The sequence below is a fragment of the Schistocerca serialis genome, unplaced genomic scaffold, assembly GCF_023864345.2.
Source record: "Schistocerca serialis cubense isolate TAMUIC-IGC-003099 unplaced genomic scaffold, iqSchSeri2.2 HiC_scaffold_1420, whole genome shotgun sequence".
Taxonomy (NCBI): Eukaryota; Metazoa; Arthropoda; class Insecta; order Orthoptera; family Acrididae; genus Schistocerca; species Schistocerca serialis.
The window spans coordinates 7,667,958-7,690,686 of NW_026047648.1; the positions used below are offsets into that span (position 1 = coordinate 7,667,958).

The 22,729-nt window shown below is 39.6% G+C and overlaps 1 protein-coding gene across 1 annotated transcript in view; it reads right to left on the reverse strand.

Annotated features, from left to right (window-relative positions):
- The window catches only part of LOC126443026 (GDNF-inducible zinc finger protein 1-like), a 115,818-nt gene extending 95,789 nt beyond the window's left edge, over window positions 1–20,029 (reverse strand). The window contains exons 1-2 of the mRNA XM_050090873.1: window positions 19,798–20,029; window positions 10,808–11,053 (exon numbers count right to left, since the gene is read on the reverse strand). The gene's annotated coding sequence lies outside the window, so the exon portion shown is untranslated. The remainder of the gene's footprint in view (window positions 1–10,807; window positions 11,054–19,797) is intronic.
- Between the last annotated feature and the right edge of the window lie 2,700 nt (window positions 20,030–22,729).

Below are 22,729 nucleotides of genomic sequence, written 5' to 3' on the forward strand. Positions count from 1 at the left end.
AGTACTGCCTCACGTGTTCCAACATTTTTATGGAATCCAAACTTATACTCCCCGAGGTCAGCTTCTACCAGTTCTTCCATTTGTCTGTAAAGAATTCGTGTTAGTATTTTGCAGCTGTCACTTATTAAACTGATAGTTCGGTAGTTTTCACATCTGTCAACACCTGCTTTCTTTGGGATTGGGCTATGTAGTTTAATTCAAGTCATCATCAATAAGACATATTTTTGATTATTTTGATTTCTCGTATCTCGTTATGGTATCAGGTAGTTGTTTTGAGGCATAAAGGTTATTTTAACTCATTTACGCCATAAATAATGGTGGTGTTTTTTCAACTTTCTTGGCTAGAGTTCTTATATCTTATTAATTTGCTGATGGTTGTACGTTTGGCTAACCCCCTAAAAAAATATTTCATTAATACCTATCTTCCCTTCATGTCATGTTTGATTTGCTTATTTTAGGGTTTACAGATATTCATCTCTCCAACATTTCAGTGCAGTTGTAATTGTGACAGAATCCTGAAACAATTTAATAATAAATCTGCAGCTGGCATAAGGCTGATCAATTTATGAAAAGCTCATTCTCGTTATAAAATTAAACTAATAATTCTTTCACCTATGTTGTTACGAAACCCACTACAACTGTTGTTTCTCTTCCTACCAATGGCACATAAAAATCATTGTTTCATTGAAAAAGTCTGTAAATACTTCAACACTGTGGTAGGTAAACACGTTTCGCAAATTAACCATATGACAAAATACTCTCTCTTATCATGCTATAATTTATCAAAATTTCCTTTCAATATCTCAAACCATTCATGAGATACAAGGGGTGTTATGAATATTTCATTGTTGTGCAACTGAAACAGTATGTTATATACAATCCATTTTTTCGAGACTGGACGCAGATAAAGAAATCTTCCCAAGTTTAAAGAATAATTCAATATGTTAGCGGCTTTTCATGTGCAGCATGTATGACCTAATACAGACCAAACACATATTCATAGGCACACCTGTTTCTCATTCCGAACTATTTGAATTTCTTGTAGTAGTTTACTTACTCTGAAAATAGTACAGTAATAAAATAGATGCAGCTAAAATGGCCCACAGATAATAGTGTTTTCAAGCACCAATAACTTTGATAAATTTCTAAAAAGTTTTCTAGAGTTATTCAATGAATTACAACCACATAGTACCTGGCAAAGAAAAGTCAAAGTAAACTACTCAGGATTACTCCAGGGTTAAGAATATCTAGTTCAAGCAAACAAGAGCTACATAAAGAGCTGAAACACAAAAACCATGACAATTAACCATATGAAACATTCCAAAGTTAAATTAAAAAGTGGTGTTAAAACTACCAGCTGCCAAAAGAATGTCAACTAAGTTGATTTTAGGGCATAAAAATAAATCTGTGGCATAAAAAATAAATAAAACAACTACACTATTGTTAACCCTGTTTCAATATCTCAATCTTCAATAAATTTATTATAAACCCAGCAAAATCTAATAGACGTGATTACAGCAAGAATTTCTTTGGCCTAGACCAGAATAGTGGCCCCCTTGTGACATTTAGTAGTTTCAACTGAAGACATTGTGAAAAAACAAAAACGCTGAAAAAAGGAATCAAATATCCAGGTAACTAAAACTGTGTATGATAAGACAGCACACTCTCTATATTTAATAATCAATCATCTGAACAAGCCAAACTCTTTGATGTACGTAAGTACTGATATGCAGATGTAAAACCACTACACAAAAAAGTATTAAAAGAGGACATGGAAAATTACCATCTTATCTCTTGTCATCCCAGCCTTATCCATTGCATTGTACCTCAAAACATGACCTTATTCTTAACAGCTATTTTGTATTCCAAGAAGAGAAAAGTACCTTGAAGGCATTTAATAGATTCACTGGAAAAAAATCACCTCATCACTAGACAAAAGCAGTTGACTGGCCGGTATCTTTTGCAATCTTACAAAAACATTCAATTCAGCGAATTACTCCACGATGCTGCTTAAAATAGACAGGCACGGCATAAGTTAAAGCGCTGAGCAACGGCTCAGGACTTATTTGAAAAACAGGAAGCAAAAGGCAATCATAACATCTAATTGATGGGAGGTTAAACTGGAAAAAACACACTGAGGATCTGCTGAAACGTTTGAGTTCAGCTACTTATGCTATTAGGGTCACTGCAAATTTTGGCGATATACATCTGAGTAAATTAGCTTACCACGCCTATTTTCATTCTCTGCTTTCGTATGGCGTCATATTCTGGGGTAACCGATCATTGACTAAAATAGTGTTCACTGCACAAAACCGCGTAATCAGAATAATTGCTGGAGCTCATCCAAGATCATCTTGCAGACACTTATTTAAAGGGCTAGGAATATTCACTGTAGCCTCACAATATATTCACTTATGAAATTTGTTATTAACAATCCGAACGAATTCAAAAGTAATAGCAGTGCACATGGCTAAAACACTAGCAGAAAGGATCATCTTCACTACTCAAGGTTAAATCTAACTTTGGCTCAGAAGGGGGTAAATTATGCTGCCACAAAAGTCTTTGGTCACTTACCTAATAGCATCAAAAGTCTGACAAATAGCGATATAGCATTTAAAAGAATTTCTTAATGGCAACTCCTTCTACTCATTAGATGAATTTTTGGATATAGTAAGTGGGATGTACAGGTGGTCTAGGGGTAGCGTCTTTGATTCATAATCAAAACGTCTTCGGTCCCAGGTTCGATCCCCGCCACTGCCTAAATTTTGATAAATAATCAGCATTGGCGGCCGAAGACTTCCGGCATAAGAAGTCAGCCTCATTCTGCCAACGGCCTTGTCAAAGAGGGCATAGGAGCGGATAGAGGTTCAGGGCGCTCTCTTGTCCTAGGGGTGGGAAACTGCCCCTAAAGGCGGAACAATCAGCAATGATCAACGACATGAGGATGCAGAAGGCAATGGAAACCACTGCATAAAAAACACGTATCCACAGGACATGTGGCCTGTAATCGACCTCGGGACCTTTGCCTTTCGCGGGCAAGTGCTCTACCATCTGAGCTACCGAAGCATGACTCACGCCTGGAACTCACAGCTTTACTTGTGCCAGTACCTCATCTCCTACATTCCTAACTTTACAGAAGCTCTCCTGCGAACCTGCAGAACTAGCACTCCTGAAAGAAAAGATATTGCGGAGACATGGCTTAGCCACAGCCTGGGGGATGTTTCCAGAATGAGATTTTCACTCTGCAGCGGAGTGTGCACTGATATGAAACTTCCTGGCAGATTAAAACTGTGTGCCCGACCGAGACTCGAACTCGGGACCTTTGCCTTTCGTGGGCAAGTGCTCTACCAACTGAGCTACCGAAGCACGACTCACGCCCGGTACTCACAGCTTTACTTCTGCCAGTACCTCGTCTCCTACATTCCAAACTTTACTGAAGCTCTCCTGCGAACCTGCAGAACTAGCACTCCTGAAAGAAAGGAGAGGAGGTACTGGCAGAAGTAAAGCTGTGAGTACCGGGCGTGAGTCGTGCTTAGGTAGCTCAGATGGTAGAGCACTTGCCCACGAAAGGCAAAGGCCCCTAGTTCGAGTCTCGGTCGGGCACACAGTTTTAATCTGCCAGGAAGTTTCAAGTGTCGTCATGATCTCTCCATTGGCAAAACATTCCGGAATAGTCCCCCATTCGGATCTCTGGGAGGGGACTGCCAAGGGGGAGGTTACCATGAGAAAAAGGTTGAATAACCAACCAAAGGATAACATTCTACGAGTCGGGGCGTGGAATGTCAGAAGCTTGAACGTGGTAGGGAAACTAGAAAATCTGAAAAGGGAAATGCAAAGGCTCAATCTAGATATAGTAGGGGTCAGTGAAGTGAAGTGGAAGGAAGACAAGGATTTCTGGTCAGATGAGTATCGGGTAATATCAACAGCAGCAGAAAATAGTATAACAGGTGTAGGATTCGTTATGAACAGGGAGGTAGGGCAGAGGGTGTGTTACTGTGAACAGTTCAGTGACCGGGTTGTTCTAATCAGAATCGACAGCAGACCAACACCGACAACGATAGTTCAGGTATACATGCCGACGTCGCAAGCTGAAGATGAACAGATAGAGAAAGTGTATGAGGATATTGAAAGGGTAATGCAGTATGTAAAGGGGGACGAAAATCTAATAGTCATGGGCGACTGGAATGCAGTTGTAGGGGAAGGAGTAGAAGAAAAGGTTACAGGACAACATGGGCTTGGGACGAGGAATGAAAGAGGAGAAAGACTAATTGAGTTCTGTAACAAGTTTCAGCTAGTAATAGCGAATACCCTGTTCAAGAATCATAAGAGGAGGAGGCATACTTGGAAAAGGCCGGGAGATACGGGAAGATTTCAATTAGATTACATCACGGTCAGACAGAGATTCCGAAATCAGATACTGCATTGTAAGGCGCACCCAGGAGCAGACACACTCAGATCACAATACAGTAATGATAAAGAGTAGGATGAAGTTCAAGACATTAGTCAGGAAGAATCAATATGCAATGAACTGGGATACGGAAGTACTAAGGAATGACTAGATATGTTTGAAGTTCTCTAACGCTATAGATACAGCAATAAGGAATAGCGCAGTAGGCAGTACAGTTGAAGAGGAATGGACATCTCTAAAAAGGGCCATCACAGAAGTTGGGAAGGAAAACATAGGTACAAAGAAGGTAGCTGCGAAGAAACCATGGGTAACAGAAGAAATACTTCAGTTGATTGATGAAAGGAGGAAGTACAAACATGTTCCGGGAAAATCAGGAATACAGAAATACAAGTCGCTGAGGAATGAAATAAATAGGAAGTGCAGGGAAGCTAAGACGAAATGGCTGCAGGAAAAATGTGAAGACATCGAAAAATGTATGATTGCCTGAAGGACAGACTCGGCATACAGGAAAGTCAAAACAACCTTTGGTGACATTAAAAGCAACGGTGGTAACATCAAGAGTGCAACTGGAATTCCACTGTTAAATGCAGAGGAGAGAGCAGAAAGAATACATTGAAAGCCTCTATGAGGGTGAAGATTTGTCTGATGTGATAGAAGAAGAAACAGGAGGATTTAGAAGAGATAGGTGATCCAGTATTAGAATCGGAATTTAAAAGACCTTTGGAGGAGTTACGGTCAAATAAGGCAGAAGGGATAGCTAACATTCCATCAGAATTTCTAAAATCATTGGGGGAAGTGGCAACAAAACGACTATTCACGTTGGTGTGTAGAATATACGAGTCTGGCGACATACCATCTGACTTTCGGAAAAGCATCATCCGCACAATCAGCTTAACAGCTCATGCATCGAAGCTGCTTACAAGAATAATATATAGAAGAATGGAAAAGAAAATTGAGAATGCGCTAGGTGACGATCAGTTTGGCTTTAGGAAAAGTAAAGGGACGAGAGAGGCAATTCTGACGTTACGGCTAATAATGGAAGCAAGGCTTAAGAAAAATCAAGACACTTTCATAGGATTTGTCGACCTGGAAAAAGCGTTCGACAATAAAAAATGGTGCAAGCTGTTCGAGATTCTGAAAAAAGTAGGGGTAAGCTATAGGGAGAGACGGGTCATATACAATATGTACAACAACCAAGAGGGAATAATAAGAGTGGACGATCAAGAACGAAGTGCTCGTATTAAGAAGGGCGTAAGACAAGGCTGTAGCCTTTCGCCCCTACTCTTCAATCTGTACATCGAGGAAGCAATGATGGAAATAAAAGAAAGGTTCAGGAGTGGAATTAAAATACAAGGTGAAAGGATATCAATGATACGATTCGCTGATGGCATTGCTATCCTGAGTGAAAGTGAAGAAGATCTGCTGAACGGAATGAACAGTGTAATGAGTACACAGTATGGTTTGAGAGTAAATCGGAGAAAGACGAAGGTAATGAGAAGTAGTAGAAATGAGAACAGCGAGAAACTTAACATCAGGATTGATGGTCACGAAGTCAATGAAGTTAAGGAATTCTGCTACCTAGGCAGTAAAATAACCAATGATGGACGGAGCAAGGAGGACATCAAAAGCAGACTCGCTATGGCAAAAAAGGCATTTCTGGCCAAGAGAAGTCTACTAATATCAAATACCGGCCTTAATTTGAGGAAGAAATTTCTGAGGATGTACGTCTGGAGTACAGCATTGTATGGTAGCGAAACACGGACTGTAGGAAAACCGGAACAGAAGAGAATCGAAGCATTTGAGATGTGGTGCTATAGACGAATGTTGAAAATTAGGTGGACTGATAAGGTAAGGAATGAGGGGGTTCTACGCAGAATCGGAGAGGAAAGGAATATGTGGAAAACACTGATAAGGAGAAGGGACAGGATGATAGGACATCTGCTAAGACATGAAGGAATGACTTCCATGGTACTAGAGGGAGCTGTAGAGGGCAAAAACTGTAGAGGAAGACAGAGATTGGAATACGTCAAGCAAATAATTGAGGACGTAGGTTGCAAGTGCTACTCTGAGATGAAGAGGTTAGCACAGTAAAGGAATTCGTGGCGGGCCGCATCAAACCAGTCAGTAGACTGATGGGGGAAAAAAAAAGTGGGTTATTTCCCCAACTCCCAAAAAAAAAGTCGTGTAATATTTTGTGTAATGTATCTTGTATAGACACCTTTTATTAATCTGATATGCTCCACATCATTACGAAGTCCAAGGGCCATAATAAGGGATTTTAAAGTTTAGGGTGAAGTGGGACATTTCAAACCCAATAACATATAAAAGGCTCGCTGCCACATTAAAAAAGTAGTACCAAATGCAATCAACAGATGGCATAGGGTTAACAGCCAATGCTGTTAGCATACAACACGCTATATGCTCTATGCGTTTACTCCTCTGTGCTAGATAAAATGAAAGAGGCAGTGGATGTTCATAACAGTTTGAGTGGACAGGAAAGATGTATAAAGGAGAAAGAACTGTCACAGCAATGAGGAAAAAACTGAAACATCGAGGGATGGAATGAATTCATAAGTCCGTGTGATAAATGTATTCCTGCAAAAGCTCACACAGCACAGGGGTAAGTCCCATTTTTATACACTAACTTACACTTAACAATAACTGGACAGAATGGTAATTCTTGAGATAACAAATGTATTGTTCCAGAAGACTTAAAGAGCTCGATATCATTTATCGTCAGTAAAATAAAGTAATCTGATTTCTTATATTCCTAGAAAGCAGCATATTGTAATGCAAACACAGCAATCTAAAAATATTTAAAGTACAGTGGCTCTGATTAGACAAACATAAGGCACATGCAGTTAAGACCAGGAGAAGCTTGGGAAGACATCGTCATTTTGAGAAAAGTTGAACTAGTGCAAGACGTCGAAAAACTGGAGCTACCTGCCCTGGATGTACAAGCCACATCTGCAAAGAAAAGAAATATTTGATTGAAACGATGCAGCACCTGACAAATAATGACCATACACTGTTTTATAAAATCAGAATGAACTTTTACAATCTTTTTGCTGAGTACTGAACTGTGGCACTTAAGAGCTTTTCATCGTATTTCTACTTTCAGAATGTTTTTCCATACTTTTATAATACAATGTCTGTAACTTGCTTTGGAAACTAGATCCATATTATGCTTAACTTTCAAATAAAATACATTAAAAACAGGGCAGTACAATTATGACCAATAATTATCTAGCATACTTAAAACTAATTTTCCTCAAATTCATGATTTTGGCACTAAGAGCCTTTTTTTTATTTCAAGTCTTCAATTATAAATCAGTGGAATATGATTTCAAAGCGTTCCTCAGGGCTCTATCTTAGAGTCAATCTTGTTCCTCTAACAGAAATGAGTTATTTGTCCAACCACTCACATTTGCCAACAATACCGCATTACTTATTGAATAAGGAAATGGGAGAGAAATTCTGAACAGTGTCAAACACACTAAACAATCTAAGTGCACAGCTTCAATAGGACAATCTTAAACTTAACATCTCAAAGACACTCTACACAATTTAAAACCAACCAATCACAGATCAGTAACATCAGTACCCTACATAAAAATCAAGTTATGGGAGCAGCTCAGTCCATCAAATTCTTGGGACTAAACTTTGACAAAAATGTAAGCTGGCAAACACACAAATTATTTAGCTACTAAATTAGACAGCCTTGTTTTTGCAATGTGCAGTAAGGAAATGGTGTACAACAGCAACTTCTGAAGCCATTGTTAGATATGGTTTTTTTGGGGGGGGATTCATGTCTCATCATGAATCCTGCTACTTCAAAGACGAATCATTAGCGATATGTTGTAATACCTCTATAAAAACATCCTGTAGACCAATTTTCAAGAACATAAAAATATTACATACATCTGTGTTGTTCGTATTTCAGATCATTGTTTTTACACAGTAATTCCCAGCTGTAGATGGAGCAGCGAACAATGGTGGTCAAGTTAAGGGGACCACACTGTGGTTCAGGCTGAAAAAAATCGATTTTCATCATATTTCAATAGATTAAGGTTTTATTTAAGTACTGTGAAAAGGATTTTGCTGAAAAACATTTTTTTCGAGCATTTTCCTACGACACGTGTTTATGTGCCTTGGAACGCAACAGTCGGTATTCTTTTGTTTCTGCTGTTTGTAAACAACACGCTTTCAAACACGTGGTTATTTTTGTTCAAGGGGCACGCAATTAGGAGAAATAAAGAAAATCTGGAGGGAATGAAGAGAGGTGTTTGGGCCATATTCTTCCATAAGTCCTCTACTGCTGATAAGCTATGTCATGGATTGTGTCCGTCAGGAGAAAATTCGTGGTGGAAATACAGTAGGGCTCAAGCAACTGGAGAATCTTATTCTCACCAGCATTCTCTTCCTGCTGCTGTTATTACAGCAATTAAACCTATTTTCAGAGACTTGGCTCACCGTGACCATCTAAGGAAATGTCTGCATGGGCAGAGACAGAACCCAAATGAAAGTTTCAACAGCATAATTTGGAACTGCCTCCCTAAAACTGTATTTTGTAGGCATGCATACAATGAAACTAGGAGTTCATGATGCTGTTGTTACATTCAGTTGTGGTGGTATTGGAAAGTGTTGGGTACTGAAAAAGCTGGGAATTAATCCTGGCGAAATTATGATGACTGGACTGCAGCATTGCGATAAAATGAGGATAGCCGATGCAGACAGGTCTGCACCTAATACGGCCAACAAAGCAAGACAAACATCCAGGAAGGTGAAAAAGAAGCTGGAAAACCTGCTAGAGGCCAAAGAAGGGCCATCATATGCAGCAGGACAGTTTAACTGTAAGTAACAAATTTCAAAAGTTTTTTCTTTCAAGTCGATTTCCTGCAAACTAAAATCTTCAGTGCATATGCCCCATTATATCAGAAAGTATCATAGATAAATGAATGAAATTTTCAGAGACTCTGCATAACATAAAAAGCCATCTCTGGTACTACAATCATTAATATTACCCTATTGGAAGTCCACAAAAAAATATTTTCTGCAGAAAAAACTTAATATTTTTTGTTAATAAATTTAAAAAAGTATTTCTTAAAAATTATACAAAGGATACAGTAGATTTTAGTACAGTTGACTTTATTGTCATCATGTAACATACAGTAAAAATATTAAGGTCCTGCATCAAACAGTTTTTTTGGAAATGGGTCAAATACTTGCCTAAATTAACACGGGTTAGATAGGCAGGCTGTGGTCCCCTTAAGGCTCATTGTCTGCATGTACGTCAAGCATTTTCTGACAACCGACGAGCATTCAGTAGTGTTCAAAGCAATCTGCTGTGAATGTCACTGCCAATGTAAGAATTAAATGTGATCGTAGCACATTATTTGGTGAATTTCTATTCCATCTCTTGAAAGTTGTCATCTCCGATTGTCGTGCTACGTCATAAACTCTACACACGCGAGCGAAGGAAATAATTTTAGGATTCACACTTTCTTCAAGCGCATAGCACGTGTGCACATACTGCAACTTTTGCTCGGAGGTGGCAACAGTGGAATCCCTGTCCATGCCTTGACCTGTCAAATCACCTGCATTCATCAGTTACATCAACTGCAGAAAATCATTTCAAACATACGTACAACACGGGACACAAAAAAACCATCTGAAACTCCAAAAACACACACACACACACCAGTACAAGAGAACGAAAATCTATAACAAACTTGAGGGTAGGCATGTAATGGACATGGAGACAGGTTCACTGAAGAGGAAACTACACAATCTTCTGGTGGAAAAATGCTATTATTCAATGGACGAATTTATGAATAATGGGATGATCATTTGAACAGTGTGAATGTTTAATTCCCAGGAAATTTAGACACTAAGTTGTGGTACATCATAAGAAAAACAATTTAATGTAACTGTGCTCAACCGAAAACTGTGCTTCAAAAAATAACATTAGAGAAGTAAGTAATTATGTACATCATAAGAGAACAGCCGACACGCTTTGTGTACAATATGATCAGCTTATCTGCAAAATGTATGATATAAGATGAACAGAATAAAATACAATATTGCTTTTTATAGGGAAGAGTAACGTGATCAATGAGGCACAGCACGGGCTTTAGAAGCTGTAAGGCTACCAATACAGTCACAGGTAACATTGTAGCTTATGTTATTGGGGCATTGGATGAGCGAAGAAGAGCCTGTGTTGTTTTCCTGGAACTTTCAAAGGCACCGATTGTGCGTGTCACTACAGACAAATACACAAACTAAACTTACAGTATCAGGGGAAAAGGAGCTGACATATCATTTGTGCAAAACAGATAGCAGTGTGTAGAAGTAAAGCATAAAATAAGTGTAACTCCGTAAACAAACACTGTAACTTACAGCCAATAAAGTTTCAGGTACCCGAAGCATCAGTTGTAGCCTAGTGGGATGTGGGGAACCAGCTAAAAACCGTATCCAGGACCCAGGCTAACCGACACACCGCTCCTCGTCATTAATCCGACAGGCAGATTCGATCTAGGCCAGTACACCTCCCCATCACGGAAGCGGTACTTTAACACGCACGGCTCTTCGAGCGGGTTTGCGTACGATACTTCAGTCGCAGGAAAAAGTGACCCAGCAGAAGACCTGGAATCGAGCATCTCTGAGAATCCGAGGCAGGTTTATAAATATTTCAGTGAAAACAGCGGGCATACCGGTTGTGAGGCACCACCCGTCTGCTCTGACCGTTGACGTACTTGTGCCGTGATTCAAGGTTTTGTGTGACATTATCGAGTCACGTTGTGTGTATTTCAGAGTGGAAGTGAAATAATGTTGTAGACGGTACTGTGTATGAAAAGCTGGTGTGTTCTAGCAGTTTAATTATGTGGTGGCGATGTGTGTGTGAGGAATGTTATTGTGTCATTTGGTGTGCTACAGTCATCACGATGTGCCAAAGTGTGTGAAATTACACGGTAGCACAATGGATATATTGTGCACACCATTGAGTGGGTGGATCACTTTTTATTTAAATCATGGGAGAAGGTATGTGGATCAATGTTTCTTAATACTATATCAAACATGTGACTATCATTAATAAACACTGATCCCATTACAAAGATTATTCAAAACTATTTTCTCGTGGGTTTCTTTGTTCTATCTGGCTCATCACTCATCACGTCCACTTCCCATCATTCACCATGCATACTGTTACTGACTGCAGTATGCAACAGAAAAGCCACCGACACTGCAACTGCACTTTCACTCTAGGATTGAGCTATATAGCAGAACTGGAGATTGGGATACCATTATCTTATGGTGTGTTTAGTATAGTTTTGTTAGATTTTATTTTTCTGGCAGTTTAGATTGTTTCGTTTTTTACTTGTGTTGGGTCTCGAATGGTGTTTTATTATTATTGAATTTTTAGTCTGTCCCCACACAAAACCTTTTCCCATGGGTCCCACTAATTTAATTGGCTTTAGTCTGCATATTGGTTCACATAGCATTTGTATTTGCAGGCAATACGATCTATGTTTTGGTTGCCACGTCAGATATGCTCGAAACAGGGATTTCCGGCACTGTGATGACATTATTGGTCAGAGCTGACAGATGGTATCCCAGGCTCCAGTAATCGCTAAACAACTTCTTTGTAAGTGCAAATAAGATTAGATTAGATACAATTACAAGCAAATAAAACTACAACACTTACAACGTATGTCTAGAATTATGTAACTCAGATCTCAGTGAAATAGGGAATAACTGTAATAACGTCACGTGACGAGGGCCTCCCGTCGGGTAGACCACTCGCCAGGTGCAAGTCTTTCAATTTGATGCCACTTCGGCGACTCGCGCGTCCCTGAGCGGAGAAAATCTCCGACCCAGCCGGGAATCGAACCCGGGCCCTCGGGATTGACAGTCCGTCACGCCGACCACTCAGCTACCGGGGGCAGACCGGGAATTACTAATTCCTGGGTGTTGTTGATAAACCCTTGACATGGTAGGACCATACCAGCAAAGTATGTTCAAAAACAAGTACTACACATTCTTCACGAGAGAGCTATTTAGAACAGTATGGCAGATATGCAGTTAATATACTATGACAACATCTACTCCCACTTGTATTTCATTACAGTCCAAAGAAATGTAGCACGTATGCGTATACCAGGAAAAAAGTTAGGGGGTCATTCCATATCAAGTGGCGTAAGGGTCCCCACTCGACCATCTCCAATTTCGATGAAATGTTTACAGGATGTACTTACAGCTTCATAAGTAGTACGGTTGGGCCACTAGCCACCTTTTCACGAAGGCTCGTTTTTTGACATTGCAACTGAAATGAATAAATGATCAACTTTGTGATCCTGTTCAGCTTTTTGGATACGATAGCTTAGTTGTAGTACAAAAGGTCAAACTACGGTAAATTCATCATAGTGTGTTATCAAAGTTGCTCATAAATCTCGTCGTACCAAATTTTGGCTATATTTTATTGCATTATATCTACTGAAAGAGTAGATTTCTGAAGCTAATACTTTGGTTATCTGCAGCCTGCCTGCACGTCATAAAGCTCTGCGAGTGGCATCAAATAATAACCCAGTTATCGAAGTTCAAATTTAATCAATCAATGTTGGTTCACTTTCAAAAGGTCATATCTCAAAAGGGGTCACTCAAATTTGATTTTTGTCGGCACCACTGGAAAGAGCTCACCTTGTTTGATCAGAAAAAGTTGTTTTTATTTTGGAGACTTTGCATTTAAGAACAAGTAAACTTATATTTTCATTACATTACATTTCTCGATGTAGTGACTTTAAATGATCAACTTTGATTTACCATTACTCGGGATCTAAGAGACCTGCCATGCTGAAACTTTGTGATCCTGTTCAACATTTGGGTACAATATCTTAGCTGTAAAACAAAAGGTCAAACTATGGTAAATTCATCATAGTGTGCTATCAAAGCGGCTCATAAATCTTGCAGTACCATATTTTGACTATACTTTATTGCCACGCATCTACTGAAAGAATAGTTTTCTGAAGCTGATACTTTAGTTATCTGCAACCTGTCAGCATGTCAAAGCTCTGCCAGTGGCACCCGGATTGCACAAATAATAACTGAGTTATCTGAGCTCACCTTGTCTGATCAGAAAAAGTTGTTTTTATTTTGCAGACAGACCAGTTTAGTGTCAACAATGGAGTTTGGTAACATGCTTCAACAATCAGTCTGAAGCACACTGTTGTGCAGTGAAGAGTGTTCAGATGATGCGTGTGCCTTTTTAAATGATGTAAAGTGTGTTGCCATTACTGGATAAACATCTTTTTTCGGTAAGTAAACATTATTTTAAGGTACGGGGTGACACTCTAGAAATGTTTATCACGTTATTTAATTTTTTTCTGTTGTATTCTCAAGGAAGTTCCCATTATCTATGTTTAATATTTTTCAGTTGGAAATATACACAACTTCTACTTTATCTAATATTGAAACAAATGACAATTGGAAGCATAAATTTAATTGTAGTGTAATGGATATCCACGAGGTTACAGTACCGTATGTAATTGGCCTTGCAGATAATTCTGCACGTCATCTGAAAACACACACACAACAACAAGGCTTCATTCCAATCGAAGAATTTTCAGTAGAGCAACAGGAATTAATAAAGCAATGAAGCGACATATGTCTTACCGGAAATGCACAAATATGCTTTCATCACAAAGCAATACTTGTGGACAAATATGACTTTCTAGAGAGATCTTTTAATCCTTTTGGTGCAAAGAACATTCTGTTAAAAAGGATTTACAGATTGTCAATGTGGAAACAGCAAAACCATTACAAGCCGTGACTAAGAGCAATGTGAAACCTAGTCAGAAGATCTGTCCAACTTGCAGAAAACAATTTTTAGCACAAAAAGCAGAAAAATCAGTCAACTTCAAAGCAGTCAGAAGATCAAGCACATCCAGAAGTATCAATCGATTCAAGTCTAAATGCTTTTGGGGTGTCCACTCTAAAATTTTAGAGTGTATCAAAAAGGGATGTGAAAGGTTACGGAAAATAAAAATTCGCGAAGCTCGAGAGCAAATTGCGAATAACATTGCCGGTGCTGGAGGATTCGGCCCAAAAGGTCTTCAAACACCTAGTACAAGCAAGGCACGTTGTGACTGTGAAGATTATAAGCAGCTGATTAAAAACCTGAAAGAGAAGTTGCAATTGTCAAGGTAGCCTGAGAAACTGCAAATACTGACATTAGTACCACTAAGCTGGACTGTAAAAGAGACAATGCAAGAATTGGGTGTTTCAGAGTAGTAGTAGTAGTAGTAGTAGTAGTAGAGGGTTTTTTGGGTGCATGACAGCAAGATCTTCAGCGCCCGTTCAGTAACATATTGAGACGGGTGTCAAGAAAAAACTCGGAATAGTAATATAAAACAGAACATAAAACACAGGTAACAAGGTGTGAAAAATATGTGCCTACCCACATCGAAGCGTCGGAGGAAGCAGGGCGTCAGCAGTAAAACACGGACAACACAGGAAGAAAGTGGTAGAGGGAGCTAAAACAATGTAGCAGATGGAAGTGGCTGGCTGACCGCAAGGAAAAAAGGGAGGAGCCAGCCACTCTGCAGTACACTAAAACCTCCAGCCTAAAAGTTTAGGTGAGACTCCAGGCACATCACAAAACTTCAAAACCCTAGACACACACGTCTCATCATTAGCTAAAACACAGGGCAGATCCCCATCAACTTGTGCTCCCGCCCTTGCAGGGCCACCTCTTCCCGCCTGAGCAACCGGCAGGAGGAACGCCACAGCCGAGTGGTCGACTTCACCGACCGCAGTTTATTGGCCGTCACCGCCAGCCATTCGTCCTCCCACAACTCCGTGCACTTCCTGTGGAGTGCAGGGATGACAGAGTGCGAGGGAATAGGACACTGGGCCACATCCTGCTCTCTGCAGGCCTCCTCGGCAGCCCGATCGGCCTATTCGTTGCCCCATATTCCTACACGACCGGGCACGCAGCAGGACACCTCCTTATCCCGCTGTTGGAGCAAGTACAGCTGGTCGTATACCAGCTGGACCATTTCCTCAGTCGGGTACAGGTTCTGCAGTGATTGTAAGGCACTAAGAGAATCGGAGCAGAGAAGAAATCGATCGCCCCGAACACGATTCGTCTGCACCGGCGCCTTCAGGATCGCACGGAGCTCCGCTGCGAAAATGGTATATTCGTCAGGGAGGTGAAGCCGGGTAACGTGATCGGGGAACACTACAGAACAGCCGAGGAAATTCTCTCGTTTGGAGCCATCAGTGTAAACGACGGTGAAACTGTGATACACATCTAAAATGTTAAAAAACAGAGATTCAAATCTAAAATCTGGTGTGCTATCTTTCTTAAAAGTAGTCAAATCTAAAATAAGTTCGGGTCGCCAGAGGAGCCGAGGTGGGAAATCTGCTCCAACCGCGACGTAAAACACGAAGACCAGCCACAGATATCGCAGCGAGGCTATCGTGTGCGCGAATCCCACAGGGCTGCGTCGCTCGTTGCCGGTAATGAAATAGCCGTGCCAGAGGACGCTGAGCAATGGTACAGTACGCAGGTGTGTATGGTGTGGACAAAGTTTCACAGGCCTGGTGCACCGTAAGTAACCGTCGCCACATATGAAGTGGCGGTTCACCGGCCTCTGCTCAGAGGCTCGGTACGGGGCTAGTTCGGAATGCCCCAGTGGGCAACCGAAGCCCTTCGTGGTGCACAACGTCCGACAACTTTAAGTAAGAAAGCCTCGCAGACCCGTACACCGTGCACCAATAATCGAGCCGAGATCACACGAACGCCCTGTAAAACTGGAGCAGACGAGTCCTGTCGGCTCCCCGTGTACTGTGGCTGAGACATTTTAAAATACTTAGAGCCTCAAGTGACCATCGTTTCAGGTCTTTAAGATGAGGTAACCACATAAGCTTCGAGTAAAAAATGAGCCCCAGGAATCTCACCGTGTCTTTAAAAGTAAGAATAGTGTCCCTCGTCCTCAACTCGGGAAAGGTTAAAATCCGACGAGAACGGTGAAAAAGAACACATACGGACTTCTCAGTGGAAAACTTAAAACCACTCTTCTGCGCCCAGTCAACCGGACGTCTAAGAGTAAGTCGCAACTGACGCGTTGTCGTTGCAAGGCTGGATGTTTCAGAGAGGGTGGTAAAAGCAGCTAGGAAGTTACAGGCGGAAAATGGTGTATTAGCTCTGCCAAAGAATAAGTGGCACAAGAAGATTAAAGATGCTGTAAAAGAAAGATTGGTAACATTTTTACAGAATGGAGAATTTAGCCGAATTTGTCCAGGTAAAAAAAAAAAAAAAAAAAAAAAAGACTGTGTATCAATTAGAATAGAAGGAAGGAAAGTTTTGATGCAAAAATACCTTCTGAATAATTCGAAAGAAATGTTTGCTGCACATCAACTTCAGCATGGGCCTGAAATTGGATTTTCCAAATTTTGCGAATTGAGTCCAAAATGGTGCATCACAGGGGGTGCTGCAGGGACCCACTCAGTCTGTGTTTGCATTTTACACCAAAATGTGAAACTTATGCTCGCAAGCACTACAATTAAAGAAGATTATAAGGGTCCGATTGCTAAAACAGTGCGCAATTTGGAATCCACAGACTGCATGCTTCATCGCTATCAAATCTGTCTGGGAAAGAACTACTGGAACAGTTTTTAGAAAGTAGTTTTGAAGACAGTGATCCAGATGATGCGATTGGGTTCAGACAGTGATGTGCACTCTGGTAAAGATACATTAGAAACTGAGCAGATGACCACCGAGGATTTTATTGAATATCTGATTTCAAAAACTGACGAACTTTCCACTATCATTATGTTTTCAAAGCACCAGAGCAAGCACCTAAAATGCATAAAAGAAAGCTGTAAGCTGACTGAACTGACATATTAATGGACTTTGCTGACAATTATTCCTTCATTGCCCAGGATGCAGCTCAAAGTTTTCACTGGAATAACAGCCAAGCAACTTCTCACCCACTTTTTGTGTACTTCAGAAATAACTTGGACATCAGCAGCATCAGCTACTGTATAATAAGCAACAGACTGAAACATGATCCAACTGCTGTACTTGCTTTCATACACATTTACTACTTGAATGATGGGTCAGCAGCACAGTACAAAAACTTCAAAAATTTTCTGAATCTCTGCCACCATCAAAATGACTTTGGAACTTTTTCGCTAGAAGCCACGGAAAATCTCCACGTGATGAAATTGGAGGAACTGTACAGCGCCTGGCAGCAAGAGCAAACCTTCGAAGACCATCCGAGGACCAGATTTTGACACCAACTGATTTGTTTAAATACTGCACAAAGAATATTAGAGGAATCCAATTAATTTTTGTTTTAAAAGAAGAAACTGAAACATTAAAAACTGAGCAGGAAGCAAAGTTCAAAAATGGATGCACAGTATCAGGAACAAAAGAGAATCACCATTTTGTGCCATTAAATGAAAAGCAAGCTTATATTAGAAGAGTATCCAATGATACAAATTTTTTTGTGGCAAATGTTGACCAAAGTCAAGCAACAGCTTCATTCAGAAATATTACAGCCTTACAACTGGGCCAATACATTGCCTATATAGGCCTATATGATGGAAAATGGTGGACTGGTAATGTGTCTGAAGTTTCAGAAGAAGAAAATGATGTTTTAGTCAGTTTCATGCACCATAATGGACCTGCACATTCATTCTATTGGCCAGCTAGGAAGGATGCTTGTCGGATTCCAAACCAACACATTATTTCTGTCATTCCAGCTCCATCAGCAACAAGAATGGACCGATATTGTAGCTTGTTTGAATCAACTATAATTGCTATTAGTAACAAATTTTAGCAAATGAATTAATAAGAACTGAAATATTTGGCTTGGGAACCATAAAGAGTAAGACTGGTACATGTATTTTTTAATGTAATATAAATGTAAGTTTATTTGGTACAACAAGATTTATGGGCCACTTTGATAGCACACTATGATGAATTTACCACAGTTTGAACTTTTGTTTTACAGCTAAGATACTGTACCCAAAACAGTTGAACAGGATCACGAAGTTTTAGCACAACAGGTCTCTTAGATCCTCAACAATGGTAAAACAAAATTGATCATTTATTCATTTCAGTTGCACTGGTAAAAAACGAGCCTTTACGAAAAGGTGACTAGTGGCCCCACCATACTACTTATGAAGCTGTAATTTGGCAGTGCTTCATGTAAGGTCTATATGTACATCCTGTAAAAATTTCATAAAAACTGGAGATGGTCAAGTGCGGAGTTTAGGCCACTTAACATTAAATAACCCACTTGTGCTTCAAAACAAGACTGTTAGATGAGTTACAAATTTGACCCTAAGATAATCCAGCATAAATAGAGAGCTTAATATCATAACTGTCATTCACTACATATATTTGCAACAATAGTATGCACTTAAAAGCATATAATAATGTGCATTTAAATACACATACAAAATTAGAATATGAGAAATAGGGATGGTTACTGTCTACATAACAGGCCACTCAAGTTAACTGTGAAAGATTTAGACCAATTATCCTTCTGCTGATCGTTCTTGTTGTTTGCTCCGAGTACCATGGACAGACAAGGCATGACAAGGTGAACCTGCCAGATTGCCAGATAGAAATTTAATGGGTGCATGATGTAGGCCTACATTACAAAAGTGAAATGATGGAAGTGCAAAACTGTGAAAATAAGTGCGTCAATTTGTGTCGACATTATGGCCTTAAATTTCAAGTTTTTATCTCATCCACCTTACTTTCAGGAGGTGGTGGCTCCATAGCTCTTAATTTGAAAAAAAATGTCATTACCAGCTTCAGCTCCTGATGCAAGACTTTAGTATACAACCAGTTTCAGTCTAACCATCACCAGGTTCATAAAAGTACTCACAACATCGTGTTAGGCGAAATATAAAATCATGAATTATACACTATTGTATAATGGTCGTAACATCGACCACAGTTGTAAGATGAATGAGCACGCAACCCAGCACAGTTATTTCTGTTATGAAACAATAGTGCATTATTATTCATGATTTTACATTTCGTCTAACATGATTCTGTGAATAATTTTATGTAGGCCTACCTCATGATGGCCAAACAACAAACTGGGTGAGTAAATAACGCAGTTTAGCAGTAGCTCAAGGCGGTAATATGACATTTTTGAAACGTCATCCAACATACGTTGAAGAAATCACGCATTTGTACAAGGCCGATTAAATTTAAGTATTCATTAAACTAGATATGTCAGCGTTGTGTTATATTTACGCATAAATACAATTGAAACTGTATGCCCTGACTGCATCTATACCGCGAAAATTGCCTACAGATGAATTATCGTAATGACGTTAATAAATAATCTGTTTACATTACGTACATTTCCCTCGCTTTAAATTTTCAAGTCCATTTTTCTAATACGATCCTCGAGCGGTCCACTGCTATACAATAAACTACCAATACAGATCCTGTGTAGGTGCATACAATGCAATATGTTCCATTGCAGTCATTGTACTTTCGCATATGCAAACCCTTAAATGCTTCGTTAAATTCTTGCCACATTTAGCTTGGACATAAATCATGATTTCGTAAAACACTAATAGCGTCAACTACTGAAGGCAAACAATACGCCAGTCTGCAGGAACCAAAATACTTACCAACAGGTAAAAATATTGACCTGTCATATGAATAACGCCGACGCAGCCGACTACATATATAAATACTATGGTGACAGAACAAAGATGGCCGCAAAGTATCACAGCTCAAAACATTTTCAAAATTAACCTTTATTCCTCTTATGACTCACAGAGTCGCATTAACTGGGAAAAAAACTTCACGAATTTAATTTTTATTCAATCAAAAGTACACTAATGAGATCATTGCGGAATGATGGCATACACATAACTACAGTCGCGGAAACATTGAACCTGCCGACACTCGTCTGATTGATATCATCAATAACATGCAGAACATAAAGTACTCATCGAATGTGTGAAAATAATCCTCTTGACAATACTTCGATGGGTTCGTCAATTTACAAACAGTCACCCGAGATCGCAATTAAAACAAACAGAAAATACCTTTCACGCGCTCTGTGAAATTCGTGATCGGCTGTAATTAACCCACACGCACTATATTACCACCCTATGCCAAGAATTAACAAAACCGTTGACGTCCATTTAGCTAAGATTCCGAGGAAACTTCAATTATTGCAATTACATAACATTAAAACATTAATTTATCGTTCCGCTCTTCCACTAACCAAATGAAACTGAAAGCTTTCAAGTAGTGGTGGGCAGGAAAAATCACACTGATTGAAAAGTCACGGATATCACATTTACCATCTGTTGCTAAATTTCGTACTGCTTTCTGAAAACTTGGTGTCATTCTATGGACTTAGCTGCGATTTCAGTGACAAGTCGCGGCTAGAAGGCGCAAGTAGCAACTAAAGAGCGCAGTTAATATACTTTGGCTAGTGCCATCTGTTGACCGACGTTACGTACTTCGTTATGAGAGCCTTGTGCCTCACGAGATCGATGTGCCGTGTGCGCATATGAAGGGCATATTTTTAGTGCCATCTGTTGACCGACATACGTACTTCGTTATGAGAGCCTTGTGCCTCACGAGATCTATGTGCCGTGTGCGCATATGAAGGGCTTATTTTTAGTGCCATCTGTTGACCGACGTACGTAATTCGTTATGAGAGCCTTGTGCCTCACGAGATCGATGTGCCATGTGTGCAGATTAAGGGCTTATTTCAATAGTGGTACAAGTCCACTTTTGTTCATTTTGAGATACAGAGTCCTAAAGTTAAATGAGCGCTGAAAAATCTGCTGTTGAGATACATTAAATATTCAAGCTTATGGCTTCTTACTAGAGATGAACCTTTCATTCTGTTTGTTTGGATCATCAACAGTCAGCAGATATTTTAACTCTACCCAGTTTTAACTCAGTCAATCTGAAATGTCAGCTATCTTTTTTGCATCAGAATATTCGAGGACTGAGAGATAAAATTAATGAATTAACTATCTGCATAGATGAATTAGAGTCTTCAAACCCAGCTGACATAATCTGCCTCTCTGAACATCATGTGACCACTGCTATAGAACTTTTAAGTGTTACAGGGTTTAGGTTAGCATCTCAATTTTGTAGATCAGAAATGGAGAAAGGAGGAGTTGCCACATTCATCAGGAACTGTCATAAATTTAAGAACATAGACATTCATACATTTTGCCTAGAACAACATATGGAAGCATGTGCAACAGAAGTAGAATTTCAAAAAAAATCCTTCATAATATTAAGTGTATATCGAGCACCTGCAGGTAACTTTAATCTGTTTGTAAACCACCTTGAAGCTGTACTGGCCCATTTAACAACCAAAAACAAAGAAATAGTGGTTGCTGGTGATTTCAATGTAGATTTCCTTAAAGACTCTCCCAATAAGAACTTATTTGAGTTAGTAACACTATCACTCAACTTAATTCCCACTGTAAAGTTCCCCACTAGGATAGCCACTAGCTCACCAACAGCCATTGATAATATCTTTATAGAAAAGTCCAATGAACAAAATTATATTACAAAACCAATAGTCAATGGCCTCTCAGACCATGGCATGCAGTTCCTTCTGTTAAATGTTAATACTGAACAGGATATAAAATCTGTTAAATCTGAGCTCAAGGGGGGTAATCAGTAAGCCAAAAATTGATTATTTTAGGACACTCCTCAGAGACATTCACTGGACTGATGTTTACAGTGCTCATGGCATGAATGAAAAATACAACACTTTTGCTAATAAAGTGCTTACCTTATTCGAACACTGCTTTCCCCCAAAACTTACCAAGGTTAGAGCAAAGTCTACAAAGAAGCCATGGATTACTCGAGGAATAGGGGTACCTTGTAAAACAAAAAGAAAACTGTATCTGTCAATCCGAAACATTTCCGATGTTGATGCTATAGCACATTATAAGAAATACTGTAAAATATTAAAGACTGCAATACGGACATCAAAGTAAATATATTACAAGGAAAAGATAGTCATATCAGATATCAAAATAAAGACAATATGGGATATAGTGAAGGAGGAGACCGGTAGAACCAGACATGAAGAGGGACAAATAGCTTTAAGAGTAAATGATACATTGGTGACAGATGTGTATAGTGTTGCAGAACTTTTTAACAAACATTTTGTAACTGTTACTGAAAAGATGGGGTTGCCAGGTTCGGTAGATGCTGCTATGGAATACCTCAGACCAGACATTTCAAGCAACTTCCATAATATGAATTTGAGCCTCACTACCCCAACAGAAATAATG